Below are 10,969 nucleotides of genomic sequence, written 5' to 3' on the forward strand. Positions count from 1 at the left end.
GATACTTATTTGAGGGGACCCCTGAAGATGCTCCACTACTGCGGCTTTTAGATCTCGCAGTAAACCTAGCGAGTGGTGTGAAAGTGGCCTTCGGACCTCTATTTTTAGGGATGTTGTACCATCGCCTCGATATAGTGGGGGAGGACATTATACAGTTTTTAGGGCGCTATATCCATTGCTCTTATGCTTCTACCCTCTTCTTACAGATGTTTCTATACGAGAGGTTCCAGTCTTATGCTCCCATCCTAGCAGACTTGGCTTTGGACGAAGAGGTAGTGCGAGGCATGAGGTGGCATGGACGCTCGCCGCGAGGACGACTGGGATATGCCTTGGACCAAAGCTTCCAATTTATAAGTCGCCCTTATACTGCGATCTTGCCTGGGGCATTAACCCTGCCCATGTACTTTGATGACAATGAGCATATTCTAGCAGGTGCTCATTGTTTAAACGTGAGCGAGGTGCTGGTGTTTCTACTAATGACCACCCCTGCTTATTTGCCCGCTATATGGGAAGGTGGCTAAATATCGAAGACATACAATCCTCGCAGAGTGCCTCTGCAATTTGGCTATGATAGAGAGGTACCCTCACAATACATCTTTTTCAAGGGCGAGGACTCCTATGAGAGCGACTTTGTGAGATTTGTAGTAGATCGCATTGGGCTGCTTCGTGAAAGAATTGGCGCTATCTTCCTTCCAGGGAGGGGCAAGATCCCGAGATGTACAGAGATAGCTCACTCACTCTGGGCTATAGAGTTAGCAACTTGGAAAATTTTTTGCCAAAGTCCTGCGTAATGCACAAAGGCGTTAGTAATCTATGCGGGGGACCATTCGTTGAGGCCTCCTATAGAATTTGATAGGGTGGTCTTCTGTAGTTTCGCCCCTGATCCTACACCAGCCGAAATACAGCAAGGGGAATTCTCGCAGCTTGTCGCAACGATCGTTATTCCTGAGGTCAAGGCAGTCCCAGTGCCTGCCTGCAGGCGTAAGACAAGAGCGACCTCGCGTGTGAACCTTGCCCCCCTCCCCCCCCCCCCAGAAAACGAGCAGTTGTGAGTGCCGCAGAGCCAGCCATTGCTACCACGAGGAAGGAGAATATGAGGCCTCCAGTGCAAAACATATCTCGACCCATGGCCTCCTCAAGCAGAATCCCACTCGTGGATGAACCAATTGAGAATGAGGATACTAACACTTCTAAAGATGATGGAGAATAGCCTCTTGTTGGGGAGCATAGCTCGATGACAGCAGCCTTTAGGCCGGGGCGAGGTGGGGCGCACAGGCTTCGCTGGGTGCGAGATGGTGGAATTGACACCACTATCCACGATATAAGCTTAGGCGAGGTACTAGATTTTAACAGTGAATTTCCAAATTTACCTACTTTTAACTTTATATAAGCCTTAGGTGAGAGTGCCCTACATTGTTGTGGTCAGGAGGACACCTCATCAAGAGCAAAAGAAGAAGAAATGGAAGATTTGGTGCTGGATGTCTCGCCTCTCATCATTATTTGAGACGTGCCTGTGCGCACCTATGCCGCGGAGGTGGCGAAAATGATGCGGGAGTATGCGAGTGCTACAGAGTCACCTCGAGCTTGTGTTGACATCACCGAGGAGACAGCACTTCCGTGAGAAGGGGAAAACATGGCTCGCAATGATGCCTAAGCGAGGGCGGAGAACCGATCAAAATCCCCAACTCCTGAAGTGATAATTCATTCAGGCGAACCTACAATTGGGTCACCCAGGGGTGAAATGTAGAGGTGCCCTTGCGAGAAAATACAAACATAGCCCCGAGCTCTCCTATAGAAGTGCGAGAGCCCTCACAACCTGGAGATGAAAATATGGAAGAGCAGGTTTCCCTCGTAAATGAGGAGGCTTCACTAGAGGAGAGGGCTCAATCTTCTTATTTGACGGAGTTGCACATTTCGCCAGGCCTCCCTGAGTCGCAGACTGAGACCCCTATGGTGGATGCCATGGGTACTCAATCGAGACAGTCCACAGCTCCCATTGTTGAGTAAACTACAATAGGCTCAAGGGGTGAACAAACTATTGCTCAAATAGAATAAGCCTCACGCCCACTCGGTGAGCCAACTTTGGGAAGTGAGCAAATAGCTGACAGTGGCACAAGAACACAAGCTGCCAGTGCGGAGGTGGAGTGGATGGGCATGCCACTCCCTCTAGCCTATGTACAGCTCCTCGAGACAGCTCTCGCCCATCACCCTGAGGTGTCACAATTTCTATCATCATGCCATGCATATGTACGACAATCCATGTACTTATGCCTTGGCAAAATTTTGAAGATTTTTGTGGAAATCGAACAGGGCTTGACCAATGAAGACCTCGTCAAGGAGGCCATACTCCTATTAGATAATGATCAGAGGCTCGAGGTTCCTGTTTCGTGGCTGCGAAAACGATTATATGTGGCTGAGAAATGTCTCCAGCAGCGATTGCTCGCACCACGCCTTCAGGAAACATGAGCTCACATTGAAAAATTGGAGGGGGAGCTTGCACAGGAGCGTGAAAGCTAGGCGGTGATGGTGGCATACTCAAAGGAGCTCGACGATGATTACTCGCTGCTGTCCTCATATGCGGACTAGACTCATTGGTCGCTTTTTTGTTATTGATGTATGTAAGAGTCGAGGACTCCACAATTGTAATTAAACAACATTGAATGAGAAAAAATTGTGATTGTCTTTCTCTTTTGTTTGTTCTCTCTTTCCCTTGCCATGATTTAATTTTGCAAAAACTTGTCTACATGTACCAAACTAAATAAGAAAAAAAAAACAAATTTTCGTCTGGGATAACCAAGCTTAACGGGATTTTGATGCTTTGTCTTTTAGGTTTATTTTTGTAACTCATGGGCTTTAATAGAGTTTGTTACTTAAGGAAAAACAAGCCCATTCTTTTTAGGGTTAGTTTTTCATTATTTTAATGAGGTGTGATTTTTATTGGAGATTATTAAGTTTTTTTTTTTTTTTTTTTTTTTTTTTTTTTTTTTTTTCTGTATCATGATATATTACTTTCTCTCTGGAAAACACGAAGAGGAGAAAAGCTAGGGTTCTTGAGAAAAAGTTTAGAGAAGAAGAAGAGGAGCCAGATGAATCAAAGGATGGGGCTTGTTGACATCTTGCATCTATCAACCATGAGTGGCTAATTCTTCAACTTAGGGTTGGATAAACCCTAAGCATGTAACCTAATTTCTCTCTCTTTTTACTTTTTGGGGATTTAATTGTATTTGATGTATAGTCTTGAATAATATAATTTAATTCTTTCATTTGATTATCTATATCAATGTCATGTTGTCTTATGTGTGTTTGATTGGTAATCAAGTTCTACACTTGAAGTCTTTGTTAATTGATTCTTGTGATGGCTATACATGGTGTTAATTAGTTGTCTTTGTGTTTTGATTTGATGGAATTTGCTTCTACTAGATAGATTGCACTACACAGTTAGTTAAATTAGGTAAAGTTCTTGTTGAATTTAGTTAATTTTTGGCTTAATTAGTTTACTTGCACTTTCGTTCTTAGGTAAGTAGACAATCCATGCATTTGTTTGATTTCCATACTTGTTGCTACAATTTACATTATCCTCTAGATTAATGTGAGTTGAAATTGCTAATTGAATTGATGAACCATACTTTGAATTGGTGAATTGATTTACACTTAGTTAATTGTCATTAGGTAAATGATTCAAGCTTTAAATTGATGCTTCATACTTTTCATTGTAATTGTTAGCCACATTTAGATTATACATTTTATTTCCCCAATTAGTTGAAAGTTAGTGAGTTAGGGAATGTGCTTAGTGGTGAATCTTACACCCTAAGTCTCTTTCTAATCTTTTAAACTCCATTATTTTATTGCCATCATTTAGCTTAAAATTAGTCTAATCACAAAACCAAACCTTTTTAGTAATCACATAAGCACTAAAGTAGAATTCAATTATGAAAAACCTATAATTGTTTAGATCTCTTAAGACAATCCCTGCTCACTTTATACTCTATAGTATAAGTGTTTAGTGGTTTTATAAATTTTAAAATATGGTGCTCACTTGATATTATTTTTAAACCTAAAGTGTTGTGCATTATTTTGTGCACACGCTCGGTTGCACCATAGTTTTGGCGCCTTTGCCGGGGATCAAATGGTTTTTAAAAGAATTGAATTAGACATTAGTTCTTTGTTGATTGTTTACTTTTAAGTCATTTTAATTTTTATTTTCTCATTTGATTTGTCAATTAGGTACTTGTAGCAAAGTGGAACAAACACTGGACTTAGAAGCAATTAAAAAAAAAGAAAAAAAAATTGAAGTTACTTAAGGACCATCTATAAGTTCTATTTAATTTTAGTACTTTAATTGTTTACCAAATTGCATGCTTTGGACAGCCCAAGTGGAGGCTTAATTTGAATTGTTTTATTTTTAAGTCCAAGTATACCTTCTTGTAGAAGGCATCGGCCCTTGTGGAGACATTTAATTGATTTAAGTGCATTGATATTATTGAGGAGTTTGGGAACATCGTATGTGGAGGTTGAAATTTTGAAATGTTGGTGTGTTGACTTGTTCTAGTGCATGCATGGTCGTAGATCACTTAATCGTCCTATTACTCTTGTATATCAAAATCTCGAAGTTTTTCTTCGGCATTTAATAGGTAGTACTAGGGATAGTCATCCTAATCTTCCAAATTTTGATTTTCCATCACCTTTAATGGAAGACCCAATAGATCTAATTGAAGATCCCATTGTAGATCTTGGTCATGTGGATCATAATGGTGTGCACCACCCACCACAAGTTCATATTGTGGATCCTCAAGGTGTGCATCCACCCTTAGGAATGCCACGACCAATCAATCCTTCTATGCAATAACCTAATCTAGGGATGCCAAGGCCGAATGTTGTTCCCCTAATTGGTGAGCAACAACAACAATATGTTCAAATGGCATACCCTCAATAAGGTCAAATGGCATATCATCAGTAAGGTCAAATGCCATATCCTCCTCTCAATCGTCTCAATCCTTTTAATCCTCCAATGGTCCTTAGGGATCGTTACACTCCAAATTAATATAATGCACCCACTTACATTCAATTGCCAAATTTCCGTGCTCATCATTATGAGATTAAGGCTTCCACCATTAACATGTGCCCCCTTTTCTATGGGTTGAGCAATAAAGAGCCTTATAAACATTTAGATAAGTTCTTGGAAGTTTGTTCCACTGTGAAAATCACGGATGTTCCGGAAGAAGTTCTAAAAATGAAGCTTTTCCCTTTCACTCTCTGGGATAAAGCTAAATATTGGTTTAACAACTTGCGGTCAAATACAATCACCTCTTGGGCACAATTGCAACAAGTGTTCCTAAAAAAGTACTATCCCACGAGTCGAACTGATTCAATAGAACTTCCATTCGTGAATTTAAACAAGAAGTAGGAGAACCCCTTCATAAAGCATGGGAACGTTTGAATAACTTGCTACGGAAGTGTCTACATCATGACATTCCTAAGTGGCAATTAGTTCAATGTTTCTTTTCAAATTTATCCAATGCTAATAAGGGCATTGTTGATGCTTTCTTTGGCGGAAGCTACATAGAAAGAAATGAAGATGAAATTTGGCATCTCTTTGAAAAAATGGGTGAAAACTAAATGCATAGATCTTCATCTTCTAGGGGTGGTCACCTAGCAAATGTGGGAGGAAAGAAAGGTCTAAATCAAATAGACTATTCCATGGAAATTGCCGCCGAGGTCAAAAATCTTACTCAAAGGTTTGATAAATTCCTTTTGAATCAAGGTCTGACAATTCAATCTTATCCTCACTATTCCGATGAAATGTGCATAACTTGTTCTAGTTACACTCACCATACTTCAAATTGCCCTCTTGGACAAATCATACCAAGTGAGTCTCAAGAACAAGCAAATGCAGCTTTCATTCATCAAGGGAACAACCCTTATCCAATACTTACAATCCGGGGTGGAAAAATCATCCAAACTTTGTGTGGAGAAATTAAGGAGATGGTGCAAACCCTCCTCAAACTTAAGGTTACCAAGCAAAGTATGTTCCCCCACATCTCGAAAATCAAAATCAGAATTCTCAAGGTTACCGTCCTTCATTCTATCCTCATAATGTGAATCACTACTCTCATCCTCAAGCATCAAATTCTCACTACTCCCATCCTCAAGCATTAAATTCTCAATCTTACTCTAATCTAAATCAAGCGCTTCCTAGGAGTCCCGCTTTTGAGGATAAGGTCTTGCAAGCCTTAGGTGATCTTCAAAAAGATAATCAATTGTTTCATTCTCACTCTCAATCAATTGCAAAGCTTGAAGCTCAAATCGGGCAATTAGCTAATTCTTTAAATGTAAGAGAGAAAGGTAAGTTGCCTAGTCAAATTGAGACCAATCCTAAGGGGCAATTTATGGCGCAAGCAAGTCCTTCTTTGGAATTTTCTGGAAATGAGCAAGTTCAAACAATTACTACCTTGAGGAGTGGTAGGAAAGTGGATAATAAGGTAGAGGTACCTCAGGAGGATAATGCATTGACACAACCTAGTGGTTGCATCCATCCCATTCAAAATCCTATTCCTACTCCCTTAGATGGTAGTGGTTCCAAAAAGGACATTCCATCATCTTCATCATCACGTCCCCAATTAGAGAAGCCTTATGAGCTAAAAGCTCCATTTCCTCAAGCTTTGAGAGAGACTTCATTATTTGGGAGACAAGAAGGAAAAATTCATGACATGATGGAAGTGTTTAAATAAGTGAAAATTAATCTTCCTCTTCCTGATGTAATTAGGCAAATTCCACCATATGCAAAGTTCTTGAAAGATTTGTGCACACAAAAGAGGAAGAGCAAGGGAAGAGATCTTAAGAAAATGCTTTTAACGGAACGAGTGAGTTCCATCATTCTGTCTAACACTCCTTGATGAGCGCTGAAAAGTGCGCATTTAAACCCCTTAAGCTTAGGTGTTTTAGGACCTTTATTTATCTTATTTTTCCTCTTTATATTGATTTTGTATTATTTCCATTTTCAAGTACTTATCCCCAAAATAAGCTAATTCAGCTAAATAAGAGCATAATTGAAGCAATCTTGAGATGAATCAAAGAAAGGAGCAAAGTGGGAGGAAAAGGAAGCAAGTGGTGGAAATTCAGCAAGTTTGATCGATCTCAGAATATATTCGATCGATCGAAAGTTCATCGATCTCAGCATTCCAAGATGGATCCAAGCTTTTTTGTCCTTATCTAAAGATCCCACAAAGTTCGATCGATCCAACTTTCTTCCGATCGATCGAAAAGATTCCATCTTATCCACTTGTACCACCCTACCTACCACATTTGTCTCTTTCCCAAAAATATCTTCAAAATATCTCAGATTTGTTTTTATCCAAAAAGGTGTCGCCATAGAGGATCGATCCAGCTTAAATTCGATAAATCTCAGCCATGTTCGATCGATCTCACCACAAGTTCGATCGATTGAACTTCCCAAATCCCGAGAAAATCTAAATCCCAGCTTATTAAAAGTTGTCTCATATCCAATCATTTGGAGGAATATTGGTGTACGAGCCCAGCTCATTTGGGGTGATATTTGACCTACCTATATAAGGAATATGAGCCACTTTTTGAGAGGATATACTTGATATACTTGAGAGGCACAATTTTTAAATTCTTAGTAAGGAAGAAAAGAAAGGAGGAGGCTAGAGACACAAGCTTGGAGTTCTTCCATCAACCAAGAAGAGGAGCAATCTCTACCATGGAGTTAGCCCTTGAGGGTTGGAGGACACCATCCATGAGTGGCTAGACATCCTCTTGGGGTTAGAGTTAACCCTAAGCATGCTTTCTACATCTTAATTTATGTATTTTTGAGGAGATTTGTAATGTGATACATGTTTTGACACTTTTATATATATAGATCTTGTTTATTCAATGATTTGTATGGTTTAATGCTTCCAATTGATCATTTCATTCTATCCACATGTCTATGTATGCTAGAATAGATGTTCATGTGTTTGTCTCTATTTCTTGTGTTGTTGATGCATGTCTATGTGTATTAATGCTATAGATCTAGAGATTGTCAAGACATAGTGCTTAATGGAATGCTCTTGTGTTTTGTTTGATGGTTCATACTCATTTCTTGATGGATTGTGCCTCTTCTTTAGTTTAATTAGTTTAATTTCATGTCATTAGCTTAATTGTAGTGTAGTTGTAGTTTAGATGTTAAATGGGAGGACAATCCATGCTTGTTGTTTAATGTTCTATACTTATGAAAGCAAATAGCACATATCTCTAATCTTGTGATGTGTTTGGATTGTGAGCTTAAAGAAAGGATTAATGGCTTAATTTGATATATTGTGCTATCCACCATGTTGCTTAGACAATATATGCTTAATTTGTCATCTATGCTTATTGAAACAACCACACACATACACCATGTTGCAATACATGTTTTCCCCTTCATTAATCATTCATTAAGGGTGTAGAAAAGCTATGATTAGTGATGATCTCTAAACCCTAAGATCTCTCTCTTATTTTCTCTCCATTACATTTAATTGCCTACTTTAGTTTAAATTGCATCTTAGTGTAATTCAACCACCAACCTATCTTTTGATCATTCGACCTACTAACCCTAATGTTAATTCCTCAACCTTGTACGACCCACCAATCCCTTGGGACGATCCCTACTTGCCCTAACTATATTTTTAGTGAAAGGTAGTAGTGGCAATTTCTAAATGTAAAACTTGGCCACATTCATCATAATCCTACATCACTATCTTTTAGTGGACAAACTTTGGATCGGGGTGCGACAAGCACCAAGTTTTTGGCGCCATTGCCGGGGATTGATTGAAGGTAACGTCGTATTTATGGAATCAATTAGGAATTAGTACTCTTTTGATCGTGTCTTTACTTTGTTTTCATTTTGGTTACTTATTGTGTTGGTTCTTGTTTGACTAGGTGCATTGAAAAGAAGGTGAGCAAAGGAGCATCCAAGCAAAGGAGCTAAGCAAAAGCGAAGAAAAAAGGTAAAATCTAAAAAAATTTGCAAGGCTAAAAATTGAAAATTGAATTAAGTGCTAAAGGACCCTTTGTGAGCTCTTTCTTAACTCAATCTCTAGTTAAATCGTCGACCCGCGTGGAAGCTTATATTTCAATTCTTAGATAAATTGTGAGCCCACATGGAGGCAATTTACTTTTCTTGCATATTGTTGATAGCATGGGAGTATGGGAACATTGTATGTGGAGGAAGTTTGTTGATTGTTGATTTGTTGCAAAGGTGAAGTGTTTGTTCATTACTTGTTGCTTGTTGTGTTTTGTTGTGCATGAATGGTGGTAGATCATTGAGACCTACTCTTGTCCCTCTAAATTTTCATCTTGAATCCGTTGTTCGAAACTCTAGGGGAAGAGGAAGTTCTAGTCAATCCATTTCATCAATTGAATGACATAATGAGGACCATGTGTAGGACCTTGGTTACATAGACCAACAAGGCATCCTCTACCTAAATGTACATCATGATAACATGCAAGTACCATTAGGCATGCCGAGGCCATTCATTCACCCACCACAATAACACGGCTAAGTTCCATTGGGAATGCCAAGGCCAATCTATGCTCCATCACCTCCATCATTCAAGGCAATCAAGGTGCCCATGTTGCACCTCCAATTGCTAATCCTCCCCTTGCTTTAAGAGATCATTATGTGCCTAATGAATACAATGCACCCATATGCATTCAATTGCCACCATTTAGAGCACACCACTATGTGATCAAACCACAAACCATTCAAATGCTTCCTAACTATCACGGACTTCCAAGTGAAGAACCTTACAAGCATTTAGATGAGTTTCTTGAAGTATGTTCCACCGTGAGATACACGGACATGCCGGAAGAGGTCTTAAGGCTTAAAATTTTTCCATTTACCCTTAAAAATAAGGCAAAATATTGGTTTAACAATCTTAGGCCTTTTTCAATAACTTCTTGGGCAGAAATGCAGCAAGAGTTCTTGAAGAAGTACTATCCGGTTTCTAAGACCAATGCCATGAGAACCTCAATTCGAGAGTTTTCACACGGGGATGGGGAAATGTTCTATGAGGCATGGGAAAGATTCAATGAATTACTTAGGAAGTGTACACATCATGACATGCCCAAATGGTAATTAGTTTAATATTTCTTTGAGAGTTTATCGGATAATTATAAGGGCATGGTTGATACTTCCATGGGTGGCTCTTGCATTGATAGGTATGAGGATGACGTGTGGCGTCTTTATGAGAGCATGAGTGAAAATTCTTTGCATCGAACTTTACCTTCCAAGAATGGTAGGAATTCTAGTGGAAGGAAGAGTGTTGGCTTACATCAAGTCGACCATTCCAATGAAATAGCCGCCAAGATGAAATCCTTATCTCAAAGGTTTGATCAATTCTTGATCAACCAAAACTCGGCAAATCAAGTATCTTCCATCCCTAACCATTTCCATCATGCATCCAATGAGACATGTATGACTTATTCAAGTGTTTTATATTCTACTTCCAATTGTCCCCATGGACATGCACAAAATAAACATCATGAACAAGTCAATGCAACTTTTGTTAATAAAGGGAACAACCCTTATGGCAATCATTATAATCCTAGTTGGAGAAATCACCCGAATTTCTCTTGGAAAAACCAAGGGGAAGGCTCAAACCCTCCCCAAGGTGGTTTTCAAGGGTAATATGTTCCACCTTCGATGCAAAGCCAAGGTTCCCAAGGATATAGACCATTTCAATCACAAGGAAACCAATTATCTAATTCTCATTTTCCTAATCAACCATCATATTCTCAAGGAAATGCTAGGAGTCCCACTTTTGAAGAGAAAGTTTTTGACCGCTCTAGGTACTCTAGAGGCTAACACTCAATTGCTTCATTCTCATTCTTAATCCATTGCTAAGCTAGAAACCCAAGTAGGGCAAATAGCTAGTACTTTAAATGCTAGAGAGAAAGGAAAAATGCCTTTGAATGCCCCATAAAGCAACAA

General features: G+C 39.4%; 1 pseudogene; it reads right to left on the reverse strand.

Moving 5' to 3' along the window:
• Positions 1-10,002: 10,002 nt before the first annotated feature.
• LOC132301995 (small nucleolar RNA R71) lies at positions 10,003-10,101 on the reverse strand (annotated as a pseudogene).
• Between the last annotated feature and the right edge of the window lie 868 nt (positions 10,102-10,969).

Source organism: Cornus florida, unplaced genomic scaffold (genome assembly GCF_030987335.1).
Source record: "Cornus florida cultivar Cherokee Brave unplaced genomic scaffold, ASM3098733v1 CherokeeBrave_3.0.0_Hap2_Chr03, whole genome shotgun sequence".
NCBI lineage: Eukaryota > Viridiplantae > Streptophyta > Magnoliopsida > Cornales > Cornaceae > Cornus > Cornus florida.